This window comes from Bombus affinis, chromosome 18, assembly GCF_024516045.1.
Source record: "Bombus affinis isolate iyBomAffi1 chromosome 18, iyBomAffi1.2, whole genome shotgun sequence".
In the NCBI taxonomy this organism is placed as follows: domain Eukaryota; kingdom Metazoa; phylum Arthropoda; class Insecta; order Hymenoptera; family Apidae; genus Bombus; species Bombus affinis.
Genome location: NC_066361.1, coordinates 3,984,592 through 4,000,524, shown reverse-complemented (window position 1 = coordinate 4,000,524; position 15,933 = coordinate 3,984,592). Strand labels below are relative to the sequence as shown.

Here is a 15,933-nt window from a genome sequence, read left to right as displayed (position 1 = left end):
TAAACATTTCCTCGTTAATCATAACGACCGGTGCATTGAAACATGCTTCATCGACCTTTGAGCAAGTTTTCTATTAGTCGTGCTCGAGTTTTTCCACGGTTAGCAATTCGCTCTGAATTGCAGATTTTCCATTTTCTTAATTGCAACGCGCGCTGTCACCCCTTTTTTCTTCCTATCGTCCAAGCAATCTGTAATGTGTCAGGATTACATACCGCGATTAGGTACTCACATATCGTAAATACATTAATACATTTTATCGATGGCTTACCTTGATAATTTTTTTACAATGCAAACGGTTTAAACAAGATTTATTTGAGATATAGTCGCATCCCGTCAGCGCAACGTTAAGTATATGAATTAATCATCATAAATTATTATTTTATAAGAATAAATTAATTTTTCTGTAGGTTTAAGTAAAAGCGTTGATCTTCACCTTACTTGATTGAGATACGATTACCTGATCACGAGATACTAAAAGTCATCTAACTTATTAAAATCTTCTTAATAGTTACCGAATTGCGAATTTTATAAGTGGGCTGTGGATTTTTATGCAAATTCATATTTTTTTATGAACATAACTGAAAAATATAATCTACATAGAGATTTCTCCACATTTATAGATCTTACTAATTCCTTACTTTGAATAATTTATATATTTTCATAATTTTTGAATTTCGATAAATACACAGCCAATTTATAAAAATACTGTTTTACAAGAATTTTTTATTATAATCGTAAGTAGCAAGAGTGTAAGAAACTTCGATTATCATTATATCGCTCTCGATTGAAACAAGGTCGATCAAAAATATTATTATACAAATAGAATTATTAATCAGAAATATAAAAGAATTATTGAGCTTGCAACTTGATCTTCGGCAATGTACCGCTACGCAATGTATTACATTCAATCTAATTTTACAATTCCGTGGTTCAGCTCGTTTACACGCTATCGTTGATATCATAAACATTGACTAACATTAGAAATAAAAACGAGTCGAGTTGCTCAATAATATCTACTCTCTAACAAGTTTCCATTCCATCGCATTCCAAGTACAATTTCACACAAAGGAAATCATTGGTCATTTAGAAAAATGCGCAGCGCGTTTGCCGCCATGAAACATTCTTTTTCCATCTGAATCGTTACGAAATCTTTAGATTTTTTCTCCCTTTCCTTCGCTCGGTTGTTACGAGCTCGCGCGCCTATGGATAGTGGGCAGGCTACTCGACCGGTAATTACGGCCGTGTATGCACTTCATTAGCACTTACGAACGGTTGCGTAACGACCGGCATGTCATTTTAATGTGAGCACGATCAAAGATTAATGGACGCGTCGCAGCCGTTACCGAAGGATGCAAGAAAACGCGCGCGCGAACGCTACGGCTTCTCTTATGGTCGACCGTGAATAAAAGGATAGGATCTCGAATTGAAAAAGATGAAACGACGGGCCGACTCTTACGCCGTGAACGAATCATTTTCTTTGTCGCTCTTCTGGAAAACGCAATCGGCTTAAATTCGACGTTTTTGTCGGATTGAATCTGGACAACGAGGATTCTTTAGACATTTGAAAATAACAGATAAATTGCATAGTTGTATACACTATGTTTGTAATGGATGAACATTTATAGAATCGCTTACTTAATATTATTACAGGTTCTTTGAAAATACGCCTTTCTGTATTCAGTATTCTTTCTCTATCTAAAAGCTGTAATGCATCTGAATTCTCAAGAAAGTACATATTTCAACCTTAATTTAAGAATACTGTAATCTTTATTGTACAGACAATTAATATATGAAATATGAATAGATTCAATTCGCCGTTATTATTCTCTCCTATTACAAAACGCATATTCCAAGCTTAATCTTAGCTGAATCTTTGTTATACAAATAGTTATCACTCAACAAATAAAAAATGAATTCCCATTCAGCAAATGAATTCAGCATTCTTCGCAACATTACACAATTACCTAATTAATTGTAGAAAGTAAGAAGCGTTTAACAGACTAACAAATCACGAAAATAGCGAGCTTTCTAAATGCATCGATACATACGACAATATTTCATTCATATTAAAAATAATCGACTCCCACAATATGTAATGAAACTTTGAACCCGCTTGTACGACGTTGGTATACAAGAATGTGGACGCTATAATGCAATGTGTGCATCGTGGCGTCAAGTCGGGTCGCCAATTGTAGAGCGCGGTTCATCGTCGACTAGCCTTTCTCTCTCAGTGTATTGTGTGTAGTCGTGGAATCGCGACGAGTTGCTATTAATAACGGTCATTAATTCTTGATCGCCTCTAACAGATTTTTTTTTTAGATGGTAGAATCAGTTCGCATAGTTGAAGAACGCGTGGTTGAAAAACGATCGCGAGCAACGAACATGATGTAAGTCTTGTTAGACTACCAGCGTTATTTGCGAGTAATTGCGTACCGGGATTAATGAAGACGTTCTCGCTTATGGCAACTGCGTTCTTGCCCCTCGCGATCTTCCGAACGAAGATCGTTCAACGAGAGGAAACGCTTGGAATTCGAAGTATTCCGCGTAACTGTGATTTTAATGATAAAATTGTTCGATCAAAGGAACGCTAGAAAAATCGTGTTACAACAAGTCGATTGGAGACGTTCGTATTACGCAATATGAATTGTTGAAAATTTGCCACAGTAAATTGATTTTTATCGTATTTTTAGAGTGCTGCTTGCACTGTTGTTTACATTGAAGATTAGTTTTAAGATTCTTAAAATAGTTATTGGTTCTAATCCAGTTTGATCTATTTAACTAGTCATCTCGACGTTCTAGTTGCCATACGTTCTTGTACACACTCGAGTGACTTTCGGTTTCGTTAATTAATTTCTTAGAACCGATTGATGTTTTCAACCTTTTTCTGTTTCAAGAATTCCGTAAGAACTCGTAGATTGTGTAATAAAAAATACATTAAATCAAGAAACGGTCGAAAAATTATAAGAGACGATGATTAAAAGTACTCCAAAGATCTACCTAAAAGAATAAATTTCATGCGTTTTTAACTAAGTGAAATTGAAATGTCCTCGACATAATTTTTCGACCTCGATATACAATAATTGGATAATTCTATTGAGTCGTACACGGAAAAAGTGTGACCGTTGTTTCGAGACCGCTGTAGCTCTGTATGCACCACACAAACCTCTCTAGAACCGAATTTGTCGCCTCTTATCAAACAAATTCGGATCTACAGGGTAGATGTAGAGCATTAACTGGGCCTTCTCATATCGGCACATAAACCTTACGACATATGTTCTCTTTCCTCAAGGATTTAGGCTTCTTTAGGATTTTTAGTAACGCACGTGCCACTTTTAACTTCTTCGTTGGCCCAGTATGTGATCGAAGGTGTTCAACTGTCTGCTGCAGTCGGACTCATTCACCTGAAAATATTTTGAGATCAGTATGCTGAGATTTATCATTGAATCTAACATACTTAAAAGCATAGTGTCTACAAGCAGTTTTTATCTAATACGTGCGTATCGATACGAATTATTTTGTTCCTGTTCCAAGAAGCGAGATGCCTCTGGAAGGATTCGATAAACAGTTAAAAACTGGCGCTCTCACTAGCCAGGATCGAGAGTTGTTGAAGCGCGAAGTCACTCGAAAATAGACCTGTTATGTCAAGTCACCGTTACGACGAACAGGGAAGCATCTATTTCTGCTAAACGTGTCGCGAAACGAATATTCTCACAAAGGGAACCTGGTTCGATTGCAATTTTCAGAAAAATTATTAATCAAAGAAACAAAAAAAAGCTAAAGGATATTTAATACAAAAATTTCTAACGGGAAGCTAACTTTAGCATTTTTAAAAGATTTCAATTTCTAATCCAAGCAAATGTTTACAATTCTACATTCAAAAATTCTATGTTTCATCTAAAAATTCATCATACTTTCTTCTAAATTAACCTAAACTAAAACTCCATCCCTTGAATGCGCCGCAAAGTTATAACCCTAAGTTCATCAAACAACGCTCGACAGTTAGTTAACAAAGAGCAATATTATTTCCATGTTCTCGAAGAAACTTTCTAAACATAGATCGAGTCGATGCATTCAAAGTAAGCCAGAAACGCAATGGCGGCGCCGGTGATTCGTTCGTTCTCTATTCGAAGGCTTCGATACGCCGTTAAAGATAAATCCTGTTATGTCACTTGGCACACTTCTCGGACGTATATCATAGCAGGTTATCTTAGCGACAATAATCATATTACACCTGCACTACCGATAGTGATTGATGCTCGTCCCTGAGTTCGAAAGCACCTGAGCGTTAACGGCTCGCGGATGACACAGCTGAATGCAGGCAAGGCCGTGTTCTCCTTCGTCCTCTTTCTCCTCCCATTCCTTAGCGGTACAGCTCCTTTTATTTGAGCACGCGTGTCGATGTACCTTGCGTTTCCAGGTTACTTGGTCATCGCTGTTGTGTTTACCTGAAAATCATCATGGAAACCTGGTTAGATTCGTTGTCTCTTTGTCCAACTTCGTTATGCGCATAACAATGGAAATGTGGATTGATCTTTTAAATGGATTTTGTTATTAGAATGTTGGCAATGAAAGGAAGAAGAGACAGAGGTATAAGAGGATTGAGTTTGGGAAGCGTTCTTGGGCAACAAATTCACCAAAGGTGAATTGCAAAACTGCATTGCAAATACATGCATATCAAGAAAACACTTTGATAATTTAAGAAATATTTAAGAGATTGGAAATGTTAATGTTATGAGTAAACTGCGTTTATGGCAGATTTAAGGATGCAGAAATATATGTATGTATATAACATGGAGAAATATATAAAATATCCAAAGTATAGTAGCTGTTATCTGCATAAATATTTGCAGCTTGATTAGAACAATTATTCGATTCGAATTGTATAAATATAGAAGAGTAATTTGTAAGATGTGTCAAAATATTTAACCTAACGAAATCATTTCGCCTGGAAAATTGAAACCGATAAGTTTGCGAGATTCTTCGAGGGTTGATCCTTTCTAAACCCAGTCATCCCTTTAGAAATTGGGATTAACTGGAATTAAGGCGGGTCGAGTCAAAAACTTGGCGTTAAAGTATACGTTTTATTTGTATGTTTAAGATCTAACGATTTTCAAAACTTCCAATTTCAAAGAAGAAGCTCCTTAATCCTCGAACACTTCCGAACATTATGCCAATTTTCGATTGCTAATATACGTTACACAAGGGGAAAGAAATCGAGCCGTTCGAGTGAGAGGTTATATTTTAACAAGCTGTTCGAAATTTGTCAGAAACTTTAATCCCTCGAAAGCAGACTTCGACGATGACATCCGAAACGATTCCTTGGGCGCATACATATTTCTCACCAGACGTTGATTTGTTCCCATGGGAAGGTTGTAATCTCTCCATGGGGATCAATAAGTCAACACGAGTTACAAATATAAACCTAAAGAAGCTCGATCGCTGTTGTCTAGGCTTCTGATTAACCAAAAAGACGTTCAGAATTTTTCAAATTGAGCAACCTGTATTGGGATTACATAACCTGTAAAATGATCCCAAATAATAACTTTCCAGAATATTTAATACTCCTTTAATCAAGTCAAATAAGATACACGTGACAATCTAAAAAATTTTCTCTTAATAATTGCATAAATAACTGGAAAGATATAGCGAATGATTTTTTAGTTAAAACTGAGTAAACCATATTTCAATTCCACAATCCATAAAATCGACACTATTTCCTCATAGAATTTTAATAACATTCAGCACTTCTTAAGTCTAACCAAAAAAGATATAGATATGTAGCGGTACATGAGCTAGAGGACAGTTCGCTATTGTTTTGCCTCAGAGTATCAATATCGTTAAAATATACATAATGTAATAGTAAACCAACTCCGGGCAAAACAACGTCGTCGCCACGTGTAACCGTCTAACAAAGGCGAATGGAAATGTATCGGTATCCCTTCGACCAGTATAAGTAAACAAACATGATCGTAAGATGATCAGTTTCTCAGTCTCGGTCTCGAGCGATTTTATCAGCGCACACAGTTTTTAGCGAATCCGTTCGTACCGATCGTCTTAGCGAACATTAATGTAACAAATCCACGGTTGACTCTGTATTTATAATTATTTTAAAATATATTTGACGGTTTTAACATCTCGTCATTAAACTATCACACGACCAGCCATCCTCCCCAGATATATGGGTCTATTAAATTTTAGAAAATTTTTATTGAATACTACCAAAACTATGAACTATTAAAAACAAAAATAATGATAATAATAAATAATCAAAAGGATATTGAACAAACTGAATAGGATCCAATGAGAATCGTCGAATTTTCCAAAAAGCGTAGAGGGCGTACTCTTGCATGAAAAGCTCAGCATTCGATAGGTGGAGCGTCGTCGAGTTTCACGTCTCCCTTTATCGATTCACCCCCTGGCACGCCATTACTGGCTACGCGGACCGATGTCGGCGACGCTATTATCGCTGCCCCCGCCCCTCCACCGTATTCGCATAATTATCGACATTAGAACTGTTGCGCAACGGCCGTTGAAAGCTTTCTCGTTGGACTTAACATACGATCGCATAATGGAACTCATGTGAACGACATACACACGCCAATTCCAATACTCGAGAAAATACGATTCGCGGCATGTTGCACGGGCAAATGGGGAGCAGATAATAAGAAAATATGTTACGTATGAAGTACAAATACAGGAAGATTTACATGTCTTGTTGTTAATTAGTTAATAATTAACAGACTGTGGATTTTTAAGTGTAATGGAAAGGCATATAATATGCAAACATATATAAAATATGAAAAATATAATAATATTGTAATATTTCATAATTGAGATAAATCACTGCTTAGATTCCATTTCTTGAATTATTTTTATGAAAACATAAATTCCCATAAATATTATCAACACAGTCTGATAATTTGATTTTTAATAGGAAGTTTAAAGTTTAGATGGTTAAATAATAATGAGTTACATAGGTGGATATCAATTTTGGGAAATTTCAATCTACTTGAAACTATTAATTGGTAATAGTAAAAGACAGAGGAATAAATGATAACTTGGAGAGTTGAGAAATTATGTCGGGATTGGAATTTAAGTTTAAAAATGCTATTTATATACCTGTGATACGAAGACTTTTGTAGCAGAATGTAGCAGAGATTAGAAGAAGTTCTGTAATTTGATGGTGAGTGAAGTCACTCCTGAAATAGAGTACAGAGTTAATTTACATTGTCGTTTCCTTTCATTTATATTTACGTACCTGGCGATTGCACAGACGTAATCCAACATCGGTAGAAAATGTTTTGATTCGAACGGTGATGGCCACTTTCAGTATCTAAAATGAACGATTCGAATACATTCAGGATTTCTCTTATATCTGAATTTGCAATTCACTGAATTGAAGGCGTATAAGTTAGAATAAACTCTATTTGAAATGTTGTACAAAGAACATAAATGATATATAGAGTACCGTATAAGTGGCGATAAAAGCAGTCGAGTCAGCATCAATCAACCCTTTCACCGCTCGAGCCCCTCTTCAGACGATCGACATCCGCACCCTGCCGCCGCTGAAAAATAAACCGACCGTCAAACTTTTACCTCATCAGCGGGTTTTTCAAACGGAAACTTTCACTTTCACACGACGGACGTTTCGACACTCAGAAATGATCGAGAAAATACTATCTTGCGATAAGACTACAAGTAAAATGAAAAATAGTACGTCACAAACGATGGTCGAAAATGTCTACATCTCTAAGCGAACATTGCCAAAATTCTAGAGAACATATAAACGTATAAACAGTATATATTACAATACAAACTATAAAACATAACCACCACATCATAGACACACAATGCCAACCGTCAAAGATATAAATTCACATAAACAGTATATGACAGTATTGAACGATTTATCACCGGCAATCTTTTATGGCTTCTGAAAATACACAAAAGCACGTGCAATTATCAGGAAAAATTGAAAGAGCAATTCTACCACGATACACCACGAGCCACTATATACCATAGATCCAACTAATCTTCTTCTGAACTTCTCGAGTCCTAACGATGTTCTTCGACAACGCAGCCGTGTTTTCCTGACGATCGATGCACCGTCGTGTCGCGGTCAAAGTAGAGTAGATAAGGCCCGGGTAGTTAAGTCGATCCTCCTCAACGTGAGGAATATAAAGAGGAACACCGGCTGGTCTGATGGCTGGACGGGACGTGATGGCTGAACCGACGAATAAACCAATAAACGGCGCAACCATCTGCTTGCCAGCCGGCACATCTCTGTCTCTGTTTCCGTCCCTTTCTCTCTCTCGTTCCACGGCCTTTCGTCCTCTCCATTCTTCTCCCCTCGATGGTTCTCTCTTCCTCACCGTTTCTCCCTCTCTCTCTGTCTCTCTCTCTCTCATACACTGTTCTTGCTCCCCAAGCAGCGTCGTCACTGGCAGCAGCACCATTTTATGCGATCCTGAAATGAAATCCATGCGAGAGGGCTCAGCATTCGTGGGGAACTCCCGCAGCTTTTATTCCACGACAATGAACGAAGCCATCCAGTTTCCCCCGTCTCTTTCTCTCCCTCTTTTACTCTCTCCCTCTCTTGTCTCTCTCCCTCACTTTCCCTTCTCTCTCTCTCTTTCGTTTGGTGAAACGCGATTTTCAGTCCGTGTCGGAATTTTCAGCGATAACGCGGGCTCCATGGTTCCTCAAGGGTACTCTCCCTACGGTTTCTATCCTCATCCCTGTAGTTTCTCCCTTTTTGAGGGTAGGGGAGAGGTAAGTTGCACTGGGTTTGCGAAAATGAAAGTACGGGCCATAAGATGTTTGGATGGTTGGATAGACAATCGATCGTGAGACTGTTTCCTATTGATGGCACAGCGAGATGAAAGTTTGTATAACTGCGATATGATAGTGTTTGATGAGGTTTCTCTGTGTTGGAATTGATCTTTACTGAGCTTTCATGCTGGATGTTTTGGAAAAGCTGCTTTACATGTTATAAGTAGGATTTTTATGCATTTGTGGAATGCAAATGCACATAACCTAAAAATATGTATGAAATGTTTAAAATACAGCTTTCTAGCTGGCTTTACCTAGCTTCCATTTTTTTGCTTATATTAATAAAAATATGAATTTGCATAATTATCCGCATACTTATCACAGTATTTATGTGCTGGATTAAACAAGGGATTATGTTACTATATAGAACGTAATTCTAAGTTACGTTTATCTTTCCCTGTTAGTTAGTGGATGATCATGGTTGATGGCGTTTTTCAATGTTGAAACTGGTTTTTATTTTTCAGTGGATTGTTTGAACGATCTGTTTCACATGTTATACGAGCACTGGAGTAAACGAGAAATTATTATATGGGATATAATTGTGGGTCACGTTTATCTTTTTCTGTTAGCTTAAACGTATCTTTAATTTGACACGATAGAAGTAATACTACACGATATTTAATACGATCTTGGAAAGGATACGCGGCAACCAGATCGTAGATCTTTCAGCGGTAAGCTGACCGAGACTATGCATTATTCATGATAATTAAACGTAACGAGACTAGGCCGACTCGTAGAATAATGCATGTATCAGGAACAAAGCAGACAACTTGTACATATTATAATAACATCTGTACTGAATATCTAATAATAAGAAAACATAACCAGATTTCAGATCTATAACTAAAACTAACAACTCTACTTCCATTTCCTCAACAATTAAATTGAAGTTTGATAATATATGTATCGTTAAAATCTCTGTGCAAAAGGTAAAGGGATAAAAAGAAAAAGAAATAATACTTTCTAAGAGTAAAAGTCGGCAAAAGTTACATTTCGAGCATTTCGGCCGCTTAGCTGGCCAACGAATCGAAGGTCAATCGACGGCCATTATTCCCTGCCTATTAACTGCTAAGGTCCACGATACCTGCTCCCAGTCAGGACAAGGAAAAAGTTGAACAATAGTATACACCGAGCATCCCTGTTATGCTGCCGCAATAAAACTACGCTGTATTCGTAAAACCGGACGCCGAATTCTCGGAAAATTTTCAGGGGCCCGTTAATTTTGTTATTTAACGTAGTGTCGAACGCTCGTCTGAAAATACGAAGTTGCAAAACAAACGTTTGAATAATTCTTTCGAAAGAATATATTTCGTTATTGATATTTGTAATCTTAAGGTGAATGATAATACGAAATGTTAGACTGTGAAAAAATTGGAAAGAAAATTTTGGAGGAACTTGAGTAGAAAATGTATATATCTCATCGTTATCGTTCAATATTTGAAGAAAAATGATCATTTCAAGTTTAAAATTTTGTAAGACACTTTATTTTGTGACAACTTTAGAATAATTCCCATAAAAATGCACGCTTCGTTGTTAAGTAACGGTCGAAATTTAAAAAATAGTTATGAAGCAGTGTTGCTCAAACTTTATATCGCCCTATATAACGTTCGACTTCGTCAAATTTACGATTCCGATGGTAGAACGTATTTATGGTTCGCAATGGACCAATCCAGAATCGATGATAACTTTTTTATCGAGGATCGCGTATAAAAAAGTGACGGATACTCGGGCCCCGGGTAAATTAACGTGCAGTTTGTAGCAGCGCGTATCGGTGTCAGTGGTGGGAATCGACTTGTGCCCATATGGCGAACTATAAAAGACTAACAAGAACTCGTTGCGAGTCCCATGGTCGAATTGCGGCGCATGACGTCACTTCTCGCGGAAACGTGTTAATTTATTGCAACGATGCTTTAATTTCTTCGCTCCAGCCGTCCGTCGTGAAATTGCGCGGAAACAGCGGGAAAGCTTTGCGGGAAAACATTGCATTAAAATTCAGTTCCGTCTTCGTTAGACGCGACACTGGTTCTTAAGAAGAAATTACTAAATTCTTATATTTCTATTCCTATCAAAGTCCAATTCATTATCAAGGTTCGATATTTTTCGTTTGTGTACAAATCTTCAAATATTTTACTCTGTCGATGCTTTGAAACTATAGAATTACCGAGTATGTTTCAAAAAAGAAAGAATATTACCAAGTTCTTAGATTTCCACAGTTGTATCAAATTTCAAAACACGAGAGGTTATCTGAGCGCAAAATTCTTCCTATTCACAAGTCATTGGTTATTTTAATTTATTTCTATATAAGCATCACATCTGAATAAGTATCGTATCTGGATAAAAACTAAATCTAAATGTCGAACTGCTATCTCAATTTCACTCATTTTTCATCGACACTTTTATCGCGAAATCGACAAGTCGTCACGCGAGCGTTGGGGCAAGCGGATCGTTAAATGTTTTAACGGTAGGACGAGCAGCTGTACATTTCAATGAATTCACCGACCACGGTTTAACTTTCGTTGAATGTGCATCGCGCCTACGCTCATTTCCATTTCATCGGAATAAAAACAGGACTCTGACGAGATATGGTAGCGAACGGTTGGCAGTGGCGGCCTCGCGTGTAGTTATGTTAAAATATTGAAACGGTTATTGGCTCGTATTTCAGACATGATTGCTAACCGAAAATTGGATCGGTTATTCCAATATCCTATTTGCATGTGAATTTCAAAATTGCTTGAATTATATCCGATTTTCTTTTCATATTTCTATGAATTCTACATTCGGTAGTAACAGGAATAATATGAACTAACAGTATAATTTAGAAATAATATATAGCCTTGAAATATCTTGCAAACAGTAACAAATGGACAGTGGAAACAATTTCAAAATGAAAATAAACTTTTCTATAGAAAAAGATACGATATTTGAAGCGATAAATTTAAATTTAGTAAGCACGTAGTTATGAATAGAATTACAGAGTGTCGGAATGACGTGTTCAACAGAGAAACAGGTTGAAAGATCGTGAATGGTTGCTTCAATGTGCAAAAATCGCGGTGCTTTGTATTTCCGAGGACATCGATCATCCAACAGTTTGTCATGTCATGCCATTTTTTGTTCATTCAGGTGCCGATTCACCGGACCTGCCGATATGTTTTAACTAATAACACATTCGAAGAACGGCGCCTACGGTGTAGATCGATTTCACAGTGTCAGTAAACCGATTTCAAAACGAAATTGAGATAAAGATGCTTGAAGAATCGATTGAAATATCAACTATCCTTCGGATTCTGTTTATTTCAATTTTCATAATCTGATCCTCAAGTTATTTTCGTTAAGGCTAAGTTAATTTCAACTTTTAATAGCTTCAATTAAAAGTTTCAACTTTTAATGGCTTCTATTACTCTTCTTCAAATAAATTGACATTTTAAGAATCAGATCACAATGTTCAGAGTAGAATAATCGAAAACTGTGAAATAATGAAGCCAGGACGAAGATGGACCATAACGTCGAACGTGCCGACGAGTTTAGGGATCGGTGGACTAGACGTGGAATGTGGACCGAGCCGAGTGAGTCCTTGATTGGAGTTATAGCCGGTTTGCCCTCATGCTTACGCATCTACCGAATATTGTCGTTTTCTTGAACAGACTCGAAAACGGCTCATTAAATACAGTCACGTAGGGTGTTGCGAATGTTTCTTTTCGGCTGGAAACTCGTTCTAAGAAAAATCATTACGGACATGATAGAGAAAATATAAGACAAAAATAAAACTATCATGGAAATAATATTTAAATCAGATATACTTATCATTCCTCCACTTGGAAGATTATGATCGGAAGATGGTTTTATTATATTTTGCGAATTTTCAAGTACTCTGCTATTGCATCGTTTCACAGTTACATTCTGCAAACATGGCCAGCCATTGTTCGGAGACTTACAGCGCCACGAAAGATGAACTCCTACATTATCTTGAAAAATATCACGAAAAAGTTCGGTCGTATTCGGGTCGAGCGAAGATCGACTATGATACTGCCAATAATGAAAATAACTTTGTGTCTTCCCGAAGTCGAATGTGGGGAACAGATTGGTAGTAATTGCAGTAACTGTAAACACAATAACTTGTTATTTTTTACTTCAAAGCTTCTCCCGTGTTCTATATATTTATAGACAAATAAGCGTTGAAAGTAATCGAACACGTGGTAATATGCTCGTAATTGCTTATTCTTACATTATACCGTATGAAATGCATCGCGTAACATATGAAAAATGTATCATTAATCGATATATTGGGTTGGGAACTAAGTGATTGAGGATTTTGTCAATAGATGGTCTTGACACATTCTTTTGTTTCGTCAACCTGTTCAAAGCACCTAACCTATTGTACGTCTGACTAGATGACATCGTTAGTATACTACGTATTCAACAATAAGCTGAAAAATTGACACATCGAGTTTCGTACAAATATTTGAAAAACAACGTTTACCTCTGTTACAAATAACATAAAAAGAAAGCTACAGGAAATGGGTAGTGTTTCCTGAATAACGAACTAAGTAACCGAGTAACTTGTAAGAGAATGGCCACTGTAAACCGCGAAATTATCGGGGGGAAAATGAAAAAGAGGTATCGCGCGGGGGGTGGTGGATCGATCGGGTCGGCGTATAATTCCGCGTTTTCGTTGGTTGCGAAACGAACCGAAACCGAAGTGTGCCGCGGTTGAGGAGCAGATCGATCAGCGTCCCGCCAGATTCCGAGATGTTGGCCGAAGCTCATGAAATCCACCACCGTCGGCGCCACTGAGCTGACTTTTCGCCTGTTCCAAATAGAAACGTAACGACCAACCGGTCCCCGATCCGACGACGACGAGATTTGACTCACCGGACTATTCATCTTTCGCAAAGATTTACAAGGATCTCGGTTTATCTGGTATTCTTTGTGTCACAGGGTAGAACTTTATCGTCGAATAAATCGTGAATGCACGAGGTTGTATAAAAAATTAAATGAACAATTGCAGAAGGCTTGGATATTTGATCTAAAGAATATATAGATTGAGTGTACAAGAACATTCACATTGGAGGTGACATTTTTATGATTCGACTGAATTATAATTTATTATAATTAATTGATATGCTATAAAAGACTTAGCTATTTAATTAGCTAACGGTAATTGATTGCTGGACTATAAAAACAAGTTTATGATTAAATTTAAATGTATTTCAATTAGATAAATGTTAAACACTCGTTACCGTAGATGATTATTCACAAAAATGGAATTATATTAGTTGCAATGAATGCGATATTGATTTGGTGTTACAACAGATCGGATTTCAGTGGAGAAAATACTGTACAGTTTATGATATGTTAAATTTTGTAAATGATAAAATATGACAATTATATACTTCCATAATAACTTAAAATACATTCTACCTGAATCTGTAAATTACAAAATAAATTCTATTTTGGTAACATCAAAAGCATCAGAAAAAATGTAATCTTTAGAGTAAATAAAGAGCTGCTATCTAGCCCAATAGGATTAAGATTTAAATGCAAGAAATATCGATCATCGATCATATAAATTAGAGATTGTATACTCACTGAAACGAAAAACATCGGCCCTTTGATAATAGTTTCCAGTACACAACTAAAACGTTGCTAGACGTTCCATCAAAATTTCCACTATGCCTGGTCTCGTCCGAAGTAAAATGGTAGCAATGGATTTTCCGCGAGTCTGCGCTCTGAGGGTTGAAAACACATGCATTAACATCGACGTAATTATTGTGACCTCTTAAGGTATCTTCGTACTCTTCTATTTCTACCAACTGAACATGCATATCATCGCCAAAAGATCTGCATACAGACAAAAAACTAGAAGCAGCAAGTCATATTCGTTTCTTCGACGTATCTTCATCATTGACAATTACAACATCAAAACCACTATTCACTTTAAGCGCGAAACCAAAAAATCAATTTACCAGCGTAGAACAATTTCTTCGTCCACCCAATGACATCCATTTTGTATCTTATCAGCACACAAGACCAGAGGACACCCTAAACGTTACACCACCTCTTCTCTTCTCTTCCCTTAATTACACCATGAAATATTAATCACATCGACAAAATGGGTAAATACAGATTTTTCATTACTATCAATCACATTGATTATTGATTATTTAAAATGACATTTTAAAGAAACGTTTAAGGACACGATGCAAGCACAACGCGACATTTGTCGACGATCACGGGTCACGCACAAGCGCCATGGGACGTGGATTCGACGAGTTTGCGTGGTAGACAGCTGGATCGACGCTGGGCGTCGCCATCGTGGGGTTGAAACGAACAGTATAAAGCGGGGTGGCGTCGCTTTGGGACTTGAGAGGGGGAAGTCCGACATAGTTGCACCAGCAGACAGTGGCGTGTCCGATCGGCTCCACGGAGACTTGCAGACTGTTTCATGATCCGGCCTCGTCCCTCCTCGGGCCAGGAACAGTCATTAACATAAATTGTCTTCGGTGACAGTTATATCCACCACTCTTCGCCACAGTCTCTACCGAAATAATATTAAGCCGCGGAACTTCTGCCCTCTGGAGAGGACTCATAATCAATTCGATTTTCTCAAATCTCCGTACGAACAGAACTGGGCCGTGTTTTGATTAAAATATGTAACTAGGTTGTCATGTATTTTATTATTTTATGCTTCTATCGCGGAATATTATGGAATTATGACATGAATTTAATTAAGTACTTGTAATGTTAGTAACTAACGCTTATAAGAATAAAATATGATATTTACATGAATAATTTTCCTGTAAATATTAAGCATGTTGGAAAATAAGTAGACACATTATGCATTCATTTGTGGTATCGAGAAGCTAGTGATGAAATATTATGAAACTAATGTTAAACTTGCATCAATTGCATTTAATCAATTCTACGGTTATATGATTATCGGACTTGGAATTCTCGTTGCTTTGATAACATGGCGTTCGAAATTGTTTGCTATGATTCTTGGTTGTATCGTGTTCTTTATGTTAGCTATTAAACGATGCTACCGAAGATGCTTTCAGTGGCCTTCTTTGTGTTCCGTAATCAACGCGTGTCAAGAGCTTCTTG

The 15,933-nt window shown here is 37.1% G+C and overlaps 5 long non-coding RNA genes across 7 annotated transcripts in view; 3 read left to right on the top strand and 2 right to left on the bottom strand.

The window, feature by feature from the left end:
- Positions 1-15,933, top strand: part of LOC126926692 (uncharacterized) — a 222,543-nt gene that overhangs the window by 52,910 nt on the left and 153,700 nt on the right. The gene's annotated exons all lie outside the window — the stretch shown is intronic.
- On the bottom strand, positions 240-14,919 carry LOC126926678 (uncharacterized). Of its 3 annotated transcripts, none has more exons than XR_007714764.1 (8): positions 14,796-14,919; positions 14,419-14,558; positions 8,018-8,467; positions 7,469-7,565; positions 7,259-7,333; positions 7,120-7,199; positions 4,232-4,445; positions 240-3,401 (listed from the first exon to the last, which is right to left on the bottom strand). It is a non-coding gene; the product is annotated as an uncharacterized LOC126926678 (long non-coding RNA). The 3 variants fall into 3 exon arrangements; XR_007714763.1 differs by having other exon boundaries at positions 4,241-4,445; XR_007714765.1 differs by lacking the exon at positions 8,018-8,467 and having other exon boundaries at positions 4,241-4,445.
- Positions 4,338-4,819, top strand: LOC126926688 (uncharacterized). The gene is made up of 2 exons (XR_007714776.1): positions 4,338-4,468; positions 4,556-4,819. It is a non-coding gene; the product is annotated as an uncharacterized LOC126926688 (long non-coding RNA).
- Positions 12,193-13,881, bottom strand: LOC126926703 (uncharacterized). The gene is made up of 2 exons (XR_007714793.1): positions 12,630-13,881; positions 12,193-12,544 (listed from the first exon to the last, which is right to left on the bottom strand). It is a non-coding gene; the product is annotated as an uncharacterized LOC126926703 (long non-coding RNA).
- On the top strand, positions 14,471-15,153 carry LOC126926701 (uncharacterized). The gene is made up of 3 exons (XR_007714791.1): positions 14,471-14,613; positions 14,851-14,945; positions 15,013-15,153. It is a non-coding gene; the product is annotated as an uncharacterized LOC126926701 (long non-coding RNA).